Here is a 19,640-nt window from a genome sequence, read left to right on the forward strand (position 1 = left end):
ATTTGGAATGACTGGCCATTTCATTATAGATTTAATGTTGCAGAGTGTAATGCTGAGATGTCAGCATTTTAAAGGGACGCATAAAGCTGAAAACACATGTAGAATTTATGAGGATGTTCTTCAAAATTCTAATATTTGGAAAAAAAGTGTCAAAAAAAGTGCGAATGCCACTCGCTGGAATAGCCAGTTAAAGATGCGTAGGTCTGTTCTCAATGTTCCAAGAGATGTACTTGCTGAGCTCCATTGCCCCATCCAGCTGACATCATATGAGCTGAAAATAATCCAGGAGCTTTCTGATGTATTGGAACCCTTTGAGGAGGCTACAGACAGATGCTAGGCTGAGAAAATGGTAACCTCCAGCTTCATCATCCCTTATGTCAGGGGCTTAAGGCATGCTATCAAAAACATGAGGATGACCGGTAAAAGTTTGTTTCAACTCTACAATCCTCACTTGAGAGCCGTTTAACAAAATTTGAAGACATGGAATGCTTCCAGGTGGCTTCCACGCTCGACCCAAGGTTTAAGTTGGACTGGTGTATTGGTGAAGAGCAGGTAATAATCAAAAACATTCTCACTGCAAAAGTTGAGTCTGTCTCCCTAAAAGGGAATGCAACCATGAATGGCAGTGCTCAACCAAAGAAACGCCCAAAACTGTTTTCCTACATGGAAAGTCAATCATCTTCCATGCCAGCTGACACAGCCCCACATGAGGTCCTTGTGTACTTGAGAATCAATTGTCTTACAGAGGATACTGATCCTTTGGTCTGTTGGAGAGAAAACCAAAGCTGTTTTCCTGCCCCAGCTTAACTTGCATGCAAATACCTTGCCATAACAGCTTCCTCTGCACCTGTTGAGAGACTCTTTACTGTTGCAGGAAAGATATGCATACCAGAACGGTGCAGACTCAATGATAAAACATTTGAGGAGCTATTGAGAATTAGATGCAACAGTGTTGCTCAGTGAGTTTTGCATTGAAATAAATGATAACTGCATTTACAATGACTTTGTGTTATTTGATTACTTTGAAATGAAAATAACATTGGAACAAAACTAATTAAATAACATTGAGGGGATAATTTATTTCAAGAATTGTATCATTATCTATATTTTAGAACAAAATGTATGCAGGGTTGAGGAGTTACTAGTTACATGTAATGGAATTATGTTATTAAATTACAAAATTAATGCAATTGTATTTAGTTGTATTACTGAGGTAAAATGTGTAATTCAATTAGTTACTAATCAAATAAAAAGGAAATTGCTTTGCATTGATAAAGTAATCCAAATTAAGTAATCCAAACCACATTTATAATGGGTAACTTATAACAGTAAGCAATTACATTTCCAAAGTAACCTTCCTAACACCTAATGTATGTGAGATTCAACACATTCTTTCTGTTGTGTGACTGTTTAATTTCTTTGAATTGCCATGAATTTAATTCCACTTCCTGTCATTCCAATTCCAATTCAACTTCCTGTGGGGTGGAGTCAATTAAATTCAAATTCCAATTCATGAATTGAACGGAGGCCAAAAAATTTGAAATTTGCACAAGCCTGCTTTGATGCATGTAAACCTATTGTAGGAGACTCCAAAACAACATTAGGAAACTTTAAAATAGCATAATATGGGCACTTTAACACTCGCTGTTCTCTCTTCCTGTGCAGTGACTCCTGCTCTGAATGTGTGCATATGTCGAGAGAATTTATGCACACTGTGTCCCCCATTCCTGTTCTATCATTAATTAATAAATGTTACTGTTTTCTTGTAACTCAGAAGGGATATAACCTTACACATCGACATCATTCTCAAGCGGTTCTCATAATCTATTCTCCCTAAATCAACATCCTTCCCTAAATCACTTCATTATCAGCTCCCGATTTTAATTAGGGCCTTTAACTCTGCACACAGCACTCACTTGTGTGAGTCAATTGGACAATTAATTTGTCAAATAAGTCTCACGGCCTTGTGAATCATTTTAATCGCTGGTTGTTTGATAGCTTCCTCGCTCCACGTTTTGATATTATTTTTGCATCTGCTTGTGAAGTGATTCAGCAGTTAATCAAATCATTAAAATTGACTATATATCACATCATGCTCTACAGACTTCCAACTAAATTTTATCTGCTAAAACATAAATGTTGATATCATGTACCGTTTAATGTGGTTTGAGACCAAAGTCTATGTAATGAAATTGTGGCATACTTCCCGGAAGTAACACATAATACTTTACTTTTAAAATTGTTGCTACAGTGCATTTTAAATAAGACATTTTCACATAAGTAATGCATTTTCCTTGTTTAGAAGACATCGAACATAGAAGACTTTGTAATAATGTCAAATTAAAAGTTTTACTTTAAACTAATTTTTTTTGTGCTTTAAATAAGTGTACTTATTTTGATGTGTTGACTAACAAAGGTACATGTAAAATACTTTACTAGAATTTTAACAGTAGTGTGTTATTTAATTACATTTAAACTCAATATATTTTAAATGAACTAAATCGCAACTTTGTTACAAATTTGTAATCATAAACAAATATATTGAAATACATGATATTCAAGTTTTAAATAACATTTAGGCTAGTTTATCTTAAATGTCTCAGTGAATTCAGCAGTAGCAGTACACTTTAACCATATTTCAAAGACACTAAAAGTAATTACATGTAAAGATGTACTTAAGTCCCACTTAAGTCACTCAAAAAGCACTGTTAAGTTTAAATTGGATTTAATATAAATTTGAAGGGCACCTTTTTACTTTTTACAAGATAAATAAGTCTCTGATGTCCCCAGATTGTGTATGTGATGTTTTACCTCAAAATACCCCACATATCATTTTATATAGCATTTAAAATTGCCACTTTTAGGGGGTGAGCAAAAATGCTCCGTTTGTGTGTGTGTCCCTTTACATGTAAATGCGCTGCTGCTCCCAGCCCCCTTTCAAGAAGGGGGCGGAGTTTCAAGAGCTCATGCTCCGGTGTCAACAAAACAGGACAATCTCATGCAATAAAATGTCAGAAACTGTACTAGTGGTATTCAGTTCGAACTGGAGTCGGACAATGATGCCTACAGAGCCAGATAATATATGCTGTATGGAGATAGAATAGGTATAGTTTAGTCTAATTATGGTTATAACTTATGTTGTCACCTTGCTTTTATCCACTACAAGTCTGTTGTAGCAGACCCCTTCCTAATGATGACTAAAACTTTACTAATGAGTTTTATGAAGTTTATTGTACATCACACAAAAGATGAAGCGTCCGTTTCACTCCGGAAAATCACCATAAGAGCTGAATAATACACCACAAGAAGTGCACATTGAAGTCTTATCCATAAACTCTCTCACTTTCATTATCATCAACATATACCGTGAATTACACAAAACCCCTCGTTACAACAAACAGTAAACAAATATATAGAGACTTTATACCTTTCCGGGGGGTGCTTAATAAACTGTAGAACATTATATCTGTAAAACAACTCCTATGAACTGTAATAAAGTGTGTGCTATCCCTTTCATTACTGATATAACCAGAATTCGTTCCAGAGACTATAAGCTGAAACACGAACTGTTGGTACTGATCCATCCTCGAGTAACAACTTTTTAGAAAAGCCTACCTTGTATTGCCCCTCGAACAAAGTAGTCTGGAGTGAAATGATTTGCGTGGACATAATTGAATTTAGGTATATTTTGGGGCGCATTACCTTCAAAAATAAAATTAATCCACTGTGTTCTCAGTGCCTCAAATGTTGGGAGAAAATTAAGACTATTATGTTCACTCTTAAATAGTTCACAACAGAATACCGGGATTGCTTACGAGAGAAATTGTTGTCGCCAAAGATGCTTGAGTGCGGAGAAAATGGCGGACAAACTATGGTCATGCAGGACTTTCAGTCAGCGGCTGTGGTCAGCGAGGCCTGAGCAGTATGATGACACATCGCTCAGAGAATCAAAACGGCATGTCTGATGAGACTGCTTTGATTTAATGGGGATTAAAAAAAGGAGTGGGTGGATTTTTATCATTGTAGTGTGATAAAACACACATGGTATGTGTAAAAGTGGATTTTGCATAATATAGGTGCCCTTTTAAGTATAATACATTTCCATTTAAATGTAAAAAAGATACACTTAAGTGTCTAAAAACATTACATTAAATTAGCACTTAAGTATTCATTATTTATTAAAGTGTATTATTTCTCTAATAAACACACATTTTAATAAGGGTCAGTTGGATTTACTGAAAAGAAACTGCTGTTTTTGTGTCTGCTTTAATCCTGAAAGACATATTTCAGTTGGTGTTTAGTCCACGCCATTATTTTATGTGGTTTCATAAAGGCCTATATTGTAAAATATTGTTGAAAGAAAGTTTAGAGCATATTCTCCTTATTTTCTGCAGAGTTCAGTGCTCTGTGCATGGCAAAAATGCTGCCATACAGTGCAAATAGTGCTAAAATGGGTGTCAAAATAAGTATGCAATGTGTTAACGTTCCCCCACACTACTGTACCTCAGTGTAAACCTTATTTATTCCCATTGGGAAGAACAGATGTTGAATTGACAAAAGTCTCTTGCATGACAGTCAATAATTAACACTGAACAATCAATGCCAACTCATTAAGTAAAGAGCCAACAGTAATCAATAAGTAATAAAATCTAAGAACCTGGACCTGCACGCAAGAATCAAACAGGTGCTTTTATACAGTATGTCGTCTTGGCTTATTGACAAACCAGTGGAACCCATAATGTTGTACAGCAGCACTGACAGCAGTCCTTAGATTACCATGAATCAAAACAGCTGTCGTCTTTAATGCCTGGCCTGATGATATTTGTGGTTTTAAATTAACCAAAAGAATGAAGAATGATTGCGTGAGAAATTCATATTGTCATTTTTGCTGCCTGTGCTTTTGTGTCAGCTCATATTTCTTGAAACTGAGACAGTAAACACAGATCAGCTGATGGTGTGTGTGTGTGTGTATGTGTGTCCTGCTGTGAGCTCTGAGGTTCAGCGGTGATTTGGCTTCATGTTTCACAACAGAGAACAAAGACAGGTGGAGAACACCAGGGCTCCAATAATACACCCCATGAACACCACTACAACCCACCCACTCACATACAGAGACACACGTACACATGATCACACACACAGAGACCATCTTGCATATTGAAAGAAATCACTGCTAATTTGGGAAAAACATTTGGGGTTTTCATTGCTTGTGTTGTTTCCATTTAAACAAATGGCAGTTAAAAAAAGCAGTTAATGGAGAGAAAAATCAGTCCATTTAATTTATTTCTTTTTTTTAACTTATTTAATTTAAATTTTTTGTTTTTATTTTTAATTCATTTTACTTTTTATTATTTTAATTATTATTTTGATTTTATTAAAAAAAATACATTTTTTTCGTTTTTATTTTATTTTATTATTTATTTTATTAAAACTATTTTGGAAACTTTTCATCTTGGCTTCATAATTTATTTATGCTACTTTTCAAATGCATTTTATGTTTAGATGAATTGTTGCATCCTTTTCTCAGAGCCAGATTTTTCAGTCTTAAAATATGCTTAAGAAGAAATATTTGACCTGATTAGTGAGGAAAATAAAGCACTTGTGAGTATAATATTAATATTAGTGTGCATAATTTCCAGTAAAGCTTTACTTGTAAAATTTTTCAAAAAATGTAAAATATGATGTAATTAAAATGAATTATATAATTTAATTAAATATATAATTTTTTAGACATAAAATGCTGAAATTTGCCTTAACAAGAAAAAGTAGTCTGACATTTTATTCCACTGTTATTTTTAATCAGAATCAGAATCATGACAAGCTTCCACGGCACAGACAGAATGACAGTCACAGACACAAATAAAAATATACAAAATAGACCATGTGTATGTACAGGTATGTTATACAAATGTAAGGGTATGTAAATAAGAGGTATGGTGTGCTTAATTAATAAATAGTATTTTGAACTGCACATGTATATTACCCAGTGGGCATTTAACTGTTCATGAGGTAGATAGCCTGAGGAAATAAACTTTTCTTGTGCCAGGCTGTTCTGGTCCTCAGTGCTCTGTTGGGACGGCCAGACGGCAACAGTTCAAAGAGAAAGTGACCTGAATGCGACCTGAATGTCCAGAGTGATTTTGCCAACCCTTTTACTCACTCTGGATGAGTACAGTTCTTGGAGAGTGGGGAGGGGTGTACTGATGATTCTCTCAGCAGTCCAGACTATCTTCTGAGGTCTGATTTGGTAGCAGAGCTGAACAAGACAGTTATAGAAATAGACTCAATGACTGCAGAGTAGAACTGCAGAAGCAGCTCCTGTGGCAGGTGGAACTTCCTCAGCTGGAGAAGAAAGTACAACCTCCGTTGGGCCTTTTTCACAAAGTTTTCAGTTAATAGGCCCTATTTTAACGATCTAAGCGTATGATCTAAAGCACAAGTGTGCAAGCGCACTTAGGGTCAGTCCGAATCCACCTTTGCTAGTTTAACAATGGGAAAAATGTGTTTTGGGCGTAATCTCCCATTCCCTTTAAAAGCCAGTTGCGCTCGCCCCATGGCGGATTCGTTATTTACATGGCGGAATTTGTAAGCGGAAAAACTGAATGCTTCTCTAGCGAGGAAATGGATCTGCTCGTGCACGAGGTTAAAGCGCGCAAGCAGACCATCTACAGGACAAAGTGTACGCACGTTGTGGACCCTCTTATAGGCGCATATTACTAACAAGCTCTTTAAATAACATATAAATTATTGTGCCATTGACTTTAGACCAGGTTTCAGTTGGTCAATGGCTCAGTCTATTTCAGTTGCCTCAAAATAGCAATGTGCCAGCAATACGCCTGAACACACCTCGTTTTCAGACCAGCATGCCCATGGGCGCACAAATGGGCGCAAATGCATTTGCCATTTAAACGATGTAGCGCAGGATATGAAAATATTCACTGCGTTGGGCTTAAACTAGCAAAAAACACTTGCGTCACACCCGACGCCACATTGCGCCGGGTGTATGATAGGGCCCAATGTGATTGTCCCACTTCAGGTCCTGAGAGATGGAGGTGCCCAGGAACCTGAATGAATTCACTGTTGCCGCATGATGGTGAGAAAGGTGTTCCCTTTCAGTCGCTCACGTTCGACGTGACGTCGACGTGGCAACGTAATGGGATCACTTCAGGGAGCCTTATCAACTTCAAGTGTCTACAGAGCAAGCCAATGAACGTTGGCGTGCGTGAAAAGCGGCACGCGCCCCACCCCGCAGCACGGATATAAACAGGAAGCGGGCGCACGCACTCATTAGCCAGGTTTCCATCCAAGGGTTTTTTGGCGAAAAAAGGTTTAGCGCATCAAAATGTTTACCGATATAGCTGATGGAAATGCCAATTATCGATATTGTTTTGCAAATGTCAACACAATCCTTTTCCGTTTAACTTTAGCGCATAAATTCTATGTCGATACTTTAATTGTCGCGAAAAACTAGTTTGGAAACACTTTTTGTCGAGAAAAGGGGCTTTAACGCAAATAAATGTGGTGTCACATGATATTTTAATCACGTGCAAGGTGCAGTTGTCACAACAAAAACCATGGCCGGTTGTTTTACTAACCCCGAAAGTTTCGCCCATCACTCTATACTGGGCGCAGGTTGCCAGCTTGTACAGGACAATGGCAATCTGCTTTAGTGTCGGAAACCCCTGGTCGGTGGCAGTGGCCTAACTTTGTTTTGAAAAGTGGAGGACACTTTAAGATTATGTGTATTTTCAGTTAACTATAGTCAGATGCAATTACATTGTTACTGTGCCTCAGATGTAATCAACTCTATCTGTGTCTGTAAAGGTGTGAACCAAATGGCCCATACAGATGTATGGCCTAGAGAAACTGAATGGCCCATAGGTGTATGGTCCACAAAAACTGATTGGTTTGAATGACAAAGAAACAGCATTGCTCAGAGTAGATTGCAGGGTAGATTGATCTCCTGTGGGAGGCCCTAACAGTTTTCTATTGTTTGTAGCCCATTTGTCTTCATGTATAAAGTTCTGTCTTACAAACAGAACTTTGGGTTAAGATTGTTGAAGGGCGACATGCGAACATCACTGCTGAAGGACTGCTACACTACAAACCTTCAATAAATTCTTCTCCCCACAAGAACTCTGGTCAAGCTTGCTTATTTTATGTATTGGAGACATCTAATACATAGGCGAGCCACCCAAACCACTGCTCGGCCAAATACAGCAAAATCTAACAATTTGGCGAGAGCCAGCCAGGAGAGACTGACAAGAAGAGAACTCACCAACTGCAACAAGGAGTAAATCAAGAACTCACCAGCTGCAACAAGTCGAGTATCTGAAGTTCAAACAGACTGCATCTGTGGACACAATTTATTTGAATCAACTGGATCCTGTCTCAAAGATCCTAATTTGGTAAGTGAAACTTATCAGCTCTCTAAAAGAAGATCTTCTGAAAAGAATAATAGTAGACCAGTAAAGATTTGTAGTGTAGTCACACATACTGTGTATTTTTGAGAATTTTAGGCTTGGGCCTTTTTCATGAGTCTGTAGAAACCTTTTAAATGATTTAGTTAATTCTCCTGAAACTGTAGGAGTTATAGAAATAAGTTGTATAGCTTGGCCCTGTTCCCTTGAGTCTCTAAGAATCATTTAAGAAAGAGGTTTGGTCCTTTCTCATGGGATTGTAGGAGCTATTGAAATAAAGGATAAGTTTGGTCCTTTCTCTGGAGTCTGTAGGAATTGTTAAAGAAACAATTTAGTCCGTTCATCCAGAGATTGCAGAAACTGTTATTTTAGGCTTGGGCCTTTTTCATGAGTCTGTAGGAACCTTTTAAATGATTTAGTTAATTCTCCTGAAACTGTAGGAGCTATAGAAATAAGTTGTATAGCTTGGCCCTGTTCTCTTGAGTCTCTAAGAATCATTTAAGAAAGAGGTTTGGTCCGTTCTCATGGGATTGTAGGAGCTATTGTATAAGTTTGGTCCTTTCTCTGGAGTCTGTAGGAATTGTTAAAGAAACAATTTAGTCCGTTCGTCCAGAGATTGCAGAAACTTTATAGGGTTTGGTCTTTTCTTTGGGCCTTTCTCATGAATCCGTAGGAGCCATTGAAATATAGTATAAGGTTTGGTCCTTCTTTTTTGGAGTCTGTTCGTCCAGAAATTATAGAAACTGTATAATGTTTGGGACTGATGTTGCTGCAAGAATTGGTAATTCTTGACTGGATGTTTAATTCAGAAACCAATATTTTAGTTTGGAATTAAACATTCTAATTGTGTTAGAAATTAGAAGTGTATTTGCCTTCTGATGAAAGATGCAGAAAGATTGAAAGTCTAATGTCTAAAAGACAAATTTAAACCAATTCAGGTTAGAACTCAGAAAGAACTGAACAAGTCTTATCAATCAGAGTTTGCGTCTCGGTTACGTATGTAACCCTCGTTCCCTGAGTAGGGAACGGAGACATTACGTCGGATGACGACGAATGGGGTTTCGCTTAGAACACCTATCGACTTCGAGTATTACAAAACGAGCCAATGGCAAGGAAATGCCATGGGTCTGCGGAATTTGCATGGCGTAACTCCGCCCCACCTCGTGGGTATAAAAGGAGGACGCCGGCAACAGGCAGATATGTTTCTTCGCTGAGGAGCCAAGACTGAGCTCAGGCGATCCCCGCGGTACAGCGGAAAGTGGCAGGCAGACGTAAAGTTGCCGAGTTACGTCGGATGACGACGAATGGGGTTACCAGTCTAATCACGCCACCTTCTCAGCTGTCTTCCAGTGCCCTGCGTAAATCTGAGATCCCTGTCGTTAGACTGGCACGGACGAAGGACTCCTATTTAGAACAGGAATACCAAGGTACACTGGGGAGCATATCCCAAGTTCAGGGGAAATATGCAATTACTGCCAACCCAGAGGGGGGGACTTAGAGAATACACATGTGACCCGAAGGAGACATGGAGAACACTGGGGTGTCCAGCCGCAGGTGGAATATTTCAACCCCAGGGGTGGCAAGGTGGCTTGCCAAGGGAAGACACATGCTCGGGAGGCTTACAGTGGAATACACATGTGGGGGTCGCTCAGGGGAGGGACCATGAACACGGGAGGCACCTAGCCGACACACAGGCAATAGACACTGGCGCCAACGTCAGGAGTGCTGGAGGAACTCAGGGCTTTTCGGGGAAGCTCACCTGAGGAGAATATCGCACGTATCCAGTCCATGGAGTGGAATGGCGAGCAAGCGAAGACACCTGAGCGGGTCCAGTACTAGCTGGTTGAAGCGAGTACATGAGAGGACACTGGCTCCACTCGGAGATTGTAGAATCTGGCGAATGTGTTAGGTGTCGCCCAGCCTGCAGCTCTGCAGATGTCTGTTAGCGAGGCGCCATGCGCTAGAGCCCAAGAGGATGCCACACTCCGGGTGGAGTGGGCAGTCACACCAAGGGGGCACGGTCGACCTTGCTGCTGGTATGCCAAGGCAATGGCGTCCACTATCCAGTGAGACAACCTTTGCTTGGAGAGAGCCTTTCCCTTCAGCTTCCCACCATAACAGACAAAGAGCTGGTCTGAGGTCCTGAAACACTGCGTCCTGTCTACATAGGCGCGGAGGGCACGTACTGGACAGAGCAGTGCCAAGGCTGGGTCTGCCTCCTCCGGGGGCAGCGCTTGCAGGTTCATCACCTGGTCCCGGAAGGGAGTGGTAGGAACCTTGGGCACATATCCAGGCCGGGGTCTCAGGATCACGTGAGAATAAGCCGGCCCAAATTCCAGGCACGCTTCGTCAACGGAGAATGCATGCAAGTCCCCCACCCTCTTGATGGAGGCCAATGCAACCAGGAGCGCTGTCTTCATAGACAGGAACTTAAGCTCCACTGATTGCAAAGGCTCAAAGGGAGCACTCCGCAGGGCAGTTAGAACCACTGAGAGGTCCCAAGAGGGAACGAGAGGAGGGCGAGGAGGATTCAGTCTCCTCGCTCCTCTCAGGAACCTGATGATCAGGTCGTACCTTCCAACAGACTTACCTTCGACTGGGTCATGGTGTGCGGCAATAGCGGCAACATAGACTTTCAGGGTGGAGGGAGACAGCCTTCGCTCCAGCCTATCTTGAAGGAAGGAAAGCACGACACTAATCGAACATCTCCGGGGGTCTTCTCGGTGAGAAGAGCACCAGTTGACGAAGAGGTTCCACTTCAACGCGTAGACGTGTCTCGTGGACGACGCTCTAGCGGAAGTGATGGTAGCCGCCACCGTAGGTGGAAGGGTACTCAAACCTGCTCCGTCCCGTCCAGGAGCCACACGTGGAGGTTCCAAAGATCGGGAGGAGGGTGCCATAGGGTGCCCCGTCCCTGAGAAAGGAGGTCCTTCGTCAGGGGAATCGGCCAAGGAGGTACTGTCGCGAGGAGTACTAGTTCGGAGAACCAGGTCCGGGCGGGCCAGTATGGCGCGACCAGAATGACCTGCTCCTCGTCCTCCCTGACCTAGCGCAAGGTCTGCGCAAGAAGGCTCACTGGGGGAAACGCATACTTGCGGCCCTGCGGCCAGCTGTGCGCCAGAGCATCCGTGCCGAGCGTGCCCTCGGTCAGGGAATAAGACTGGGCGCAATGGGTCGAGTCGTGGGAGGCAAACAGATCTATCTGTGCGTCCCCGAACTGGTCCCAAATCAGCTGGACCGACTGGGGATGGAGTCGCCATTCTCCAGGGAGTGGCTGAAGCCGTGAGAGCTCGTAGGCTGCACAGTTCAGGGCTCCGGTGGAAATAAATGGCATGAAGCGACCTCAGATGCTTCTGACTCCATATGGGGAGGTGGCGAGCGAGTTGCGGCAAACGGCGGGAGCGTAGACCACCTTGATGGTTGATGTACGGTACAGGGCGGTATTGTCTGAGCGGACTAGTACGTGTTGGTTCTTGAGCACGGCCCGGAAGCGGCGCAAAGCAAGACGTACGGCCAGCAACTCGAGGCAATTGACATGCCAGAGGCGACGGGGTCCTGTCCAGGAGCCCGCGGCAGCACGTCCATTGCACATGGCACCCCAGCCCGTGGAGGAGGCATCTGTCATTACAACAACATGCCGCGAAGCTCGTTCCAGGGGCACTCCGGCCCGTAGAAAACTGAGGTTCGACCACGGGGTGAAGGTCTGACGGCAGGTCGGAGTAACTGTTACTCGGAGGGTGCCGTGTTGCCATGCCCACCTCGGGACTCGGTCGCGAAGCCAAAGCTGAAGCGGTCTCATATGAAGCAATCCGAGCTGCGTTGCCGCGGCTGCAGAAGCCATATGCCCAGGAGCCTCTGAAAAAGTTTCAGTGGAACCGCACTCTTGCCCTCGAACTGTCTCAGGCAAGTCAGCAGTGACTGCGCGCGCGCTAGCTCGTAAGCTGCGCGGACATGGCGACCGAGTCGATATCCATACCGAGAAAAGAGATCCTCTGCACGGGGCAAAGTTTGCTCTTCTCCCAGTTGACCCGAAGGCCCAGACGAGCTAGGTGCCGAAGCACTAGGTCCCTGTGTTCGCAACCTGAACTCGAGAGTGAGCTATGATCAGCCAGTCGTCGATATAACTCAGGATGCGAACCCCGTGTTCCCGAAGGGGAACAAGGGCAGCCTCGACGACCTTCGTGAAGATGCGAGGAGACAGGGCTAGCCCGAAAGGGAAAACCGCGTACTGGATGCCTGCCCCTGAAAGAAAACCGAAGGAACGGTCTGTGTCAAGGAGAATAGAGACATGAAGTAGGCGTCCTTCAGGTCGATCGCTGCAAACCAATCCTGGGCCGTATGCATTCGAAAACGTGTTTGAGCATCTTGAACGGCATCCTGTGAAGGGAGCGGTTCAGCACGCGCAAGTCCAGGATTGGCCGTAACCCACCGGTTTTATTGGGGACAATGAAGTAGGGGCTGAGAAGCCGGCTGGACCTCATCTCGGCTGGAGGGACAGTCTCGATTGCGCCCTTCGCCAGCAGGGTGGCAATCTCTGCTCTCCTGATGGGGGCATAGCCACCGACAAAAGTGGAGTGGACTCCCCAAGTGGGGAGGAGACCGTGCGAACTGAATCGCATAGCCGAGCCTGATGGTCCGCGCGACCCAGCGGGACAGACGGGGAAGCTCTAACCAGGCTCCCAGGAACTGAACCAGCGGGATCATGCGACCACAGGCGTCCCCCCGGAGGGGCAGCGAAGCGGAGTAACTGGCCCAGACGTGGACGGCATAGCGGCCCGATGTGGGGGCACAGTTAGCAACCGCGCCCTGGCAGAGGGGCCAGGGGAGGACCAGGCTGGTCGTCCCGCGGGGGCCTGCTCTGCCAGGGGTCTGGCGACAGAGGGGGACAGGGGCGAAGCGGTCCGTGGACGGCACGCCATGTCAACCACCTCTGGGACAGAGGGGGACGAGGAGAGCACGGCTTGTGGGCGGCGCTCTGTGACGTCCGAGAACTCTGTGCTCAGAGACGGGAGAATCAGCTCTTTGGAGAATAAGGATTCTTCCCCGGCCCTCCCCGGGGAAAGGAGTGGTCCTGCTATCAACTCCTGGAAAGAACTGAGTCCCATCTCTGAGGAGCCCAACTCAAGAGCGCCGCTTAACCCGGCGTGTAGCGGGGTGCGGGGCTGGAGAGGACTGTGGCGTCCGACCGCGGCCTCCAGAGCCGACCCGGGTGAACGGGCGCGGTGGGAGCCGCGGGGGGGTGCCCTCGGCAGTGGGCAGACCGAGGGATCTGAGCGGACGGCGGGGCCGTCGGGACAGAATCAACCTCAGTCTGCTCCATCGCCGAGGTGCCCGTCTCACGAGCGCCGCTTAACCCGGCATGTAGCGGGGGGCGGGGCTGGAGAGGGCTGTGGCGTCCGCCCGCGGCCCCCAGAGCCGGCCCGTGAACGGGCGGGGTGGGAGCCGCGGGAGGGCGCCTTCGGCGGTGGGCAGACGAGGGATCTGAGCGGACGGCGGGGCCGTCGGGACAGAATCAACCTCACTCTGCTCATGGGCGGCTGAGAGCTGTTGGGCAAGCCCTCAACCGCACCGCCGAAGAGGCCGACCTGGGATATGGGAATGTCGGACAGACGGGTCCGCGCGACATCCAGCACATCAGACAGGTTCAGCCACAGACTGGTGAGTATCACCTGACCCAGGGAGCGTACGGCCACTTTCGTCGCTCAGAGAGCAAGGTCAGTGGCGGCGCACAGCTCAGTGAAGAGCCCTGGGTCAGTCCCGCCCTCGTGCAGGTCCATGAGCATCTGGGCCAGGTGGACCAGCAGAATGACCATGGCATGCAGTGAGGCGGCTGCCAGTCCTGTGGCGCTATAGGATCTCGCCACAAGCGTAGACGAAAAACTACAGGCCACGGGCGGGTGCTTAGGATTGCGCCGAGAAGAAGCACTCTGAGGACACATAGCATCGCAACAGAGCGTTCAGCCGGGGGAACCCCAGTGTACCCAAGGGCAGCGGCCCCATCGAGGGGAGGAAAGGCGGATGAGATCAGCGAGCGGTCCTCAGAAGACAAGGGGGTCTTCTAGGACTTCGAGATCTCATCATGCACGTCCGGGAAGAGAGGTATTGGGGTTTGCCACGGACGAGGGTCGGCGGCCTTACCCAAAGCCAATCGTCCCAGGAAAGCATGGCCGTCATCTCCGGATCAGACTCAGGCACAGCCGTATGCACACCGGAAGGTGGTAGCTGTGACGAGCCCTCACTTCCAGAAGACTCAAGCCCACCTAGTGATGCTGCAACAGACATGGCATCTTCCTCTGTAGCTTCAACTGAAACACGCGGGGCACCAGAGGGTAGACTCGCGGGAATCAGCAGTTCACTAGCGGGCACCGTCATTGAAGAGGGGGGCTGGGGTCACGGACACATAGTCGGCGCCTTGTTCCAGACCGTAACCCTCAGGTCACCCTGGCCACCCGCCGAAGATCGGGGGGTGGATGAGGGGACTCTCACTCTTGCGAGTTCACCGAGTCTCGACCTATTTATGACGCGATGATCACGTTCCCTTGCGAGAACATGAGTCACCCACGAGCGCTGTTCAAGCATGATCAAACACACTAGACAGCGCTCGTGCCCATCAGAGTCCGATACCAGTCCGCTGCAACCAGAAATGCACGGGCGAGCCGTCTTTAAAAAGACGTGCCGCGTGCGAGCTCTTTTATGAGAGGAGAGAAAAAACTCCGCGATGTTGAAGCGCACAGGGAGACACACACACACTGGCAGATTACTGCACAGATCAGCAGGCACTGTGAGCTCGCTGCAGATCGCCGTCACACCAACACCGGAGAGAGAAGCTCGTCTTGTAGAGCGAAGTCAGAGATGACTGTGGAGTGAAGAAATGCTCTTGGCTCCGAAGCGAAAACATATCTGCCTGTTGCCGGCGTCCTCCTTTTATACCCACGAGGTGGGGCGGAGTTACGCCATGCAAATTCCGCAGACCCATGGCATTTCCTTGCCATTGGCTCGTTTTGTAATACTCGAAGTCGATAGGTGTTCTAAGCGAAACCCCATTCGTCGTCATCCGACGTAACTCGGAGTGACAACGAAAGGGAACAAAGAAACTTAGCCTGAACGTGAATGTTTTGTTTTGAATGTAGTATTGAAAACTAAGCTGAGTAAGTAAACTAATGACTTGTCTGTGTAACTGAAATGGTCAGTCTTAAGACTGCTGAGAATTTAAATAAGCACCTTTAACGTCTCTAACACTTTTTGTTTTGTTTCCACACCTCGGAGGGCACTTCTCCTGTACTTGCCATGGCTGAGTCTGCACTAAAAAATGGTAATGGCCCTGCACTGAGGCCAACAACAGAAAGACATGGAACAGAACCTCCAAATGTTACCATTGATCAGATGATGGACAATCTGAATGCATATTTGGGCAAAAGGCTGGGACTAAGGAAGTGCCATGATGACATGTGCCAGAAGAATGGCATCAAGCACTCAGAGAGTGGAATATGAGCCTTGCCGGACATTAAAAGGGCTTATGGAAAGATGCAGCGCTTAAGGACAAACACCAACAGAGATGGCTTGTCTGTGATTTTGGTAAAACAAATTCTACAGCATCGACAGAAGTGTGAGACTGACAAATCACTGCGTGAGTACAAAGCAGAGAAAGCAAAGGTTCGAGCACTGGCTGAACAATTGCAGAATGAAAAGAAGGACAAAGAAAGACTCTTAAATGATAATGACAAGCTGTTAAAGTTGCTTTCCACACAGCTGGAATTAAAAGACTGCTCTGGACAAAAAACTCCCATAAAATCTAGCAGCAAGATAGAGAAAGGGTCACTCTACTCATTTAAAGACCTCAAGAAGATTGAGAATCAACAACGTCATTATCTGCTAGGAGAAAGTGACAGCAGCTCGACTGGGAACCCTGATGACAGTGATGTTGAACCTGAGACACATGCTCATGTCACCAAGAAGAACAAAAAGGTTAGACTCGCTCCTGTAATTGTCAAAAGCAGAAGGACTGAAATTGAAGTTGACAATGAGGAGGAGTATGAGGAGGAAGGCGAAAGACGAACCCGCATCTTAAAAAAAAACTATTAAGAAATATGTTCCATATAGAACATACCAACCTGCTACTCCAGATCAAATTGACAAATGGTCAAAAGAATTGCCAGACGTGTACAAGCAACCACGGAAAGCTTGGCAATTTCTTCAACGCTTACAGAAAACTACAATTTACATCCACTAGATGGAGTAATGATTGCTAATGTGAACTTAAGGGATAATGACCAAAAGAGACTAACAGAAAGTGTCGAAAGAAGGATTGGTGAGTTTAAAGAAAACATCAAGGCTGGATGGGAAGCTGTACGAACATTCTTGTTTGAACTGAAACCTGCAGAGGTTAATTGGGCTAGAATTACCTCATATATGCAGAAGACTGGAGAAAGTGTTGCAGAGTTCGATGAACGCTTCAGACAAATTTGGTTGGAACATGCTGGTTTAAATGACAGCGAGGATCTTGATAAGGACACTAGCATGCCTCTGAAAACTGCTTTTGTAAATGGACTGAAACCTGAAGTTTCAAAAGCCCTCAAAATGAAATATGACGACTGGGACAGCATTGGAACATCTTTTAATCAGATTGTTGAGTGGTCAGCAAAGATTGAAAGAACACATGAAGTAAAACTCCGAGCATTGCGATCAAAGACAATGTCATACAACAACAGGACAATGTGGAATGAGCATAAAGAAAATGAAGATAATAGACAGTCAAAAACCCAAGGAAGATGCAGGTACTGCAACGAAGAAGGACACTGGGTTCGTGATTGCAAGCTGAGTTTAAAACATCAAAGTGATGATGAGGACAACCTTTTGAGAAGGTTTCAGCAATTGACAGCCAAACAAAAATAGACTCTGGTAAAAGCTGTTGAGCCGCAGGGAAACTGAAGAGCCTCTCTCTGCAGCACCAACTAGTGACATCTCATCCGACAACTGATGAACTCCATGTGTATGCAAAAATGACAAATGAAGACACCACCCCAAAGGTAAAAGCATACACAGAAGTCTCAACAATTGAAGCCAAAGGTGATGTCCTAGTCGAAGGTGCTGCTATACAAGCCGTAAAGGAGAGAGGTGCACATACAGCGGCATTAAGACAACTTCAGCAAGTTTTGCCATGTAAACTTATTCAAGATGAAGCATACAGAAAACAAATGCCATCAGTGATGGAAACTAAAACAAAACTGCATAATGACAAGCAATGCAGTAAGGATGACCACAAGGAAATTGGACTATGCCCTTTTGAACACGTCACAGGCCGGCCCATGTCCACTGAAAATCTAACATCTGACAGCCTTGCCCAAACTGATGAAAGACTCAGCATGGTAGAACACAATGCCAAGAATCAATTTTCACCATTCAAATCCAAGAAGGAAAGCCTTCAGGATCTCATGTTAACTGATGAAACAGTTAAGGTGCAGAGAAAAGATGAGTGGACAGACGTTAGCCATTGGGATTTGAAACATCTGCCTAGAGACGAGGGATAGATGGCAGTAGTGTTTATCAGAGTCCAGATATGGCGGGACTAGGGTTTTTAGGCTCTAGCTTGTCGCCTGAGGACGAAGACATAAACATACAACCACTGATAAACACAGTAGTGTCCTGCCAATATTTAATAGGGACAGTTTTTCAGGCAGTTAGGGACAATGTGTTTAAAATATTTTCCTTGGCAAAGATACGTTCCCCGTTTCTCTTTTGTGTGATTGCAGGTGTTCCAGCATTCCAGAGGATGAGCAAAGACATCCAAAGTTTAGACTGCACTGGCCACCTAGATGAAAACTTCTGAACACTCACAGAACACAACACTATCCGCCACTTCTAAAAGACCACAACTCCAAAATAAAAGCTTCCAGAGGACTCAAGCATTCAAGAGAATGCAAAGTTTCACCATGAACTCTTATCCTGTCATTTTAAGTAATGGAGCCTGTATGCAGCATGCTGTATATATGATTAATGAAGTTTGTTTTGTGATCAAAAATGATCAGATGAGGGATTGTAAGATTATGTGTATTTTCAGTTAACTATAGTCAGATGCAATTACATTGTTACTGTGCCTCAGATGTAATCAACTCTATCTGTGTCTGTAAAGGTGTGAACCAAATGGCCCATACAGATGTATGGCCTAGAGAAACTGAATGGCCCATAGGTGTATGGTCCACAGAAACTGATTGGTTTGAATGACAAAGAAACAGCATTGCTCAGAGTAGATTGCAGGGTAGATTGATCTCCTGTGGGAGGCCCTAACAGTTTTCTATTGTTTGTAGCCCATTTGTCTTCATGTATAAAGTTCTGTCTTACAAACAGAACTTTGGGTTAAGATTGTTGAAGGGCGACATGCGAACATCACTGCTGAAGGACTGCTACACTACAAACCTTCAATAAATTCTTCTCCCCACAAGAACTCTGGTCAAGCTTACTTATTTTATGTATTGGAGACATCTAATACATAGGCGAGCCACCCAACCCACTGCTCGGCCAAATACAGCAAAATCTAACAACACCGCACAACTCGTTTTGCTATTTGTTTATTTAATAACCAACTTTACTTGGGGACTCTTTCGTTTTGAATTGTTCTGTTTATAAGTAGAAATTTCCAGCTTTCTATATATTTCTCAGGTTTGTGCAAGTACATTATACGCTGAGTTTCGGTTCATTTATGAGACGCGAGTCCAGTTCACGCGCCGGCGCCTCCGTGATATTTTATTTAACCTTTATTTAACCAGGAGAGTCTCATTGAGATTAAGAACCTCTTTTGCAAGGGTGACCTGGCCAAGACAGGCAGCAGTACTACAGACAAATAACACAGAATACTAAAGCTAACATTTCATATAAGCATTTAAAATAATGTTTACAGTCTAAGATCATTTAGCCTACATTAAGGCATCTGCCTCTAAGTCTTTCATTTTGGATGTAAAAGCATTTAGCGAGATTAACTCAATGAGTTTCAAGTCCTTTTGCTAAGTATTTCATGCTGAAGGTGAAGAATACAGAAATGCCTTTTCCCATTTGCGTACGGGCCTTGATGATCTATTTTCTGCTATATTTACTTCTTATTTATTAAATCCATGCAAATGGTTGATGAAACATTGATTAAAATCAAGATACCATTAATAAAAAACGAAATTCACTTTAAAGAAAGGCTTTGTGCTTTCTGTTTGAGGTCTCTGTGAAAGTTTTAAA

At 44.6% G+C, this 19,640-nt stretch overlaps 1 pseudogene; it reads left to right on the forward strand.

Annotated features, from left to right (window-relative positions):
- Positions 1-15,677: 15,677 nt before the first annotated feature.
- On the forward strand, positions 15,678-17,603 carry LOC143714006 (uncharacterized; annotated as a pseudogene).
- The last annotated feature ends 2,037 nt before the right edge of the window (positions 17,604-19,640 follow it).

The sequence above is a fragment of the Siphateles boraxobius genome, unplaced genomic scaffold (genome assembly GCF_051911475.1).
Source record: "Siphateles boraxobius isolate OS27281-9 unplaced genomic scaffold, OSU_SipBor_1 53, whole genome shotgun sequence".
In the NCBI taxonomy this organism is placed as follows: domain Eukaryota; kingdom Metazoa; phylum Chordata; class Actinopteri; order Cypriniformes; family Leuciscidae; genus Siphateles; species Siphateles boraxobius.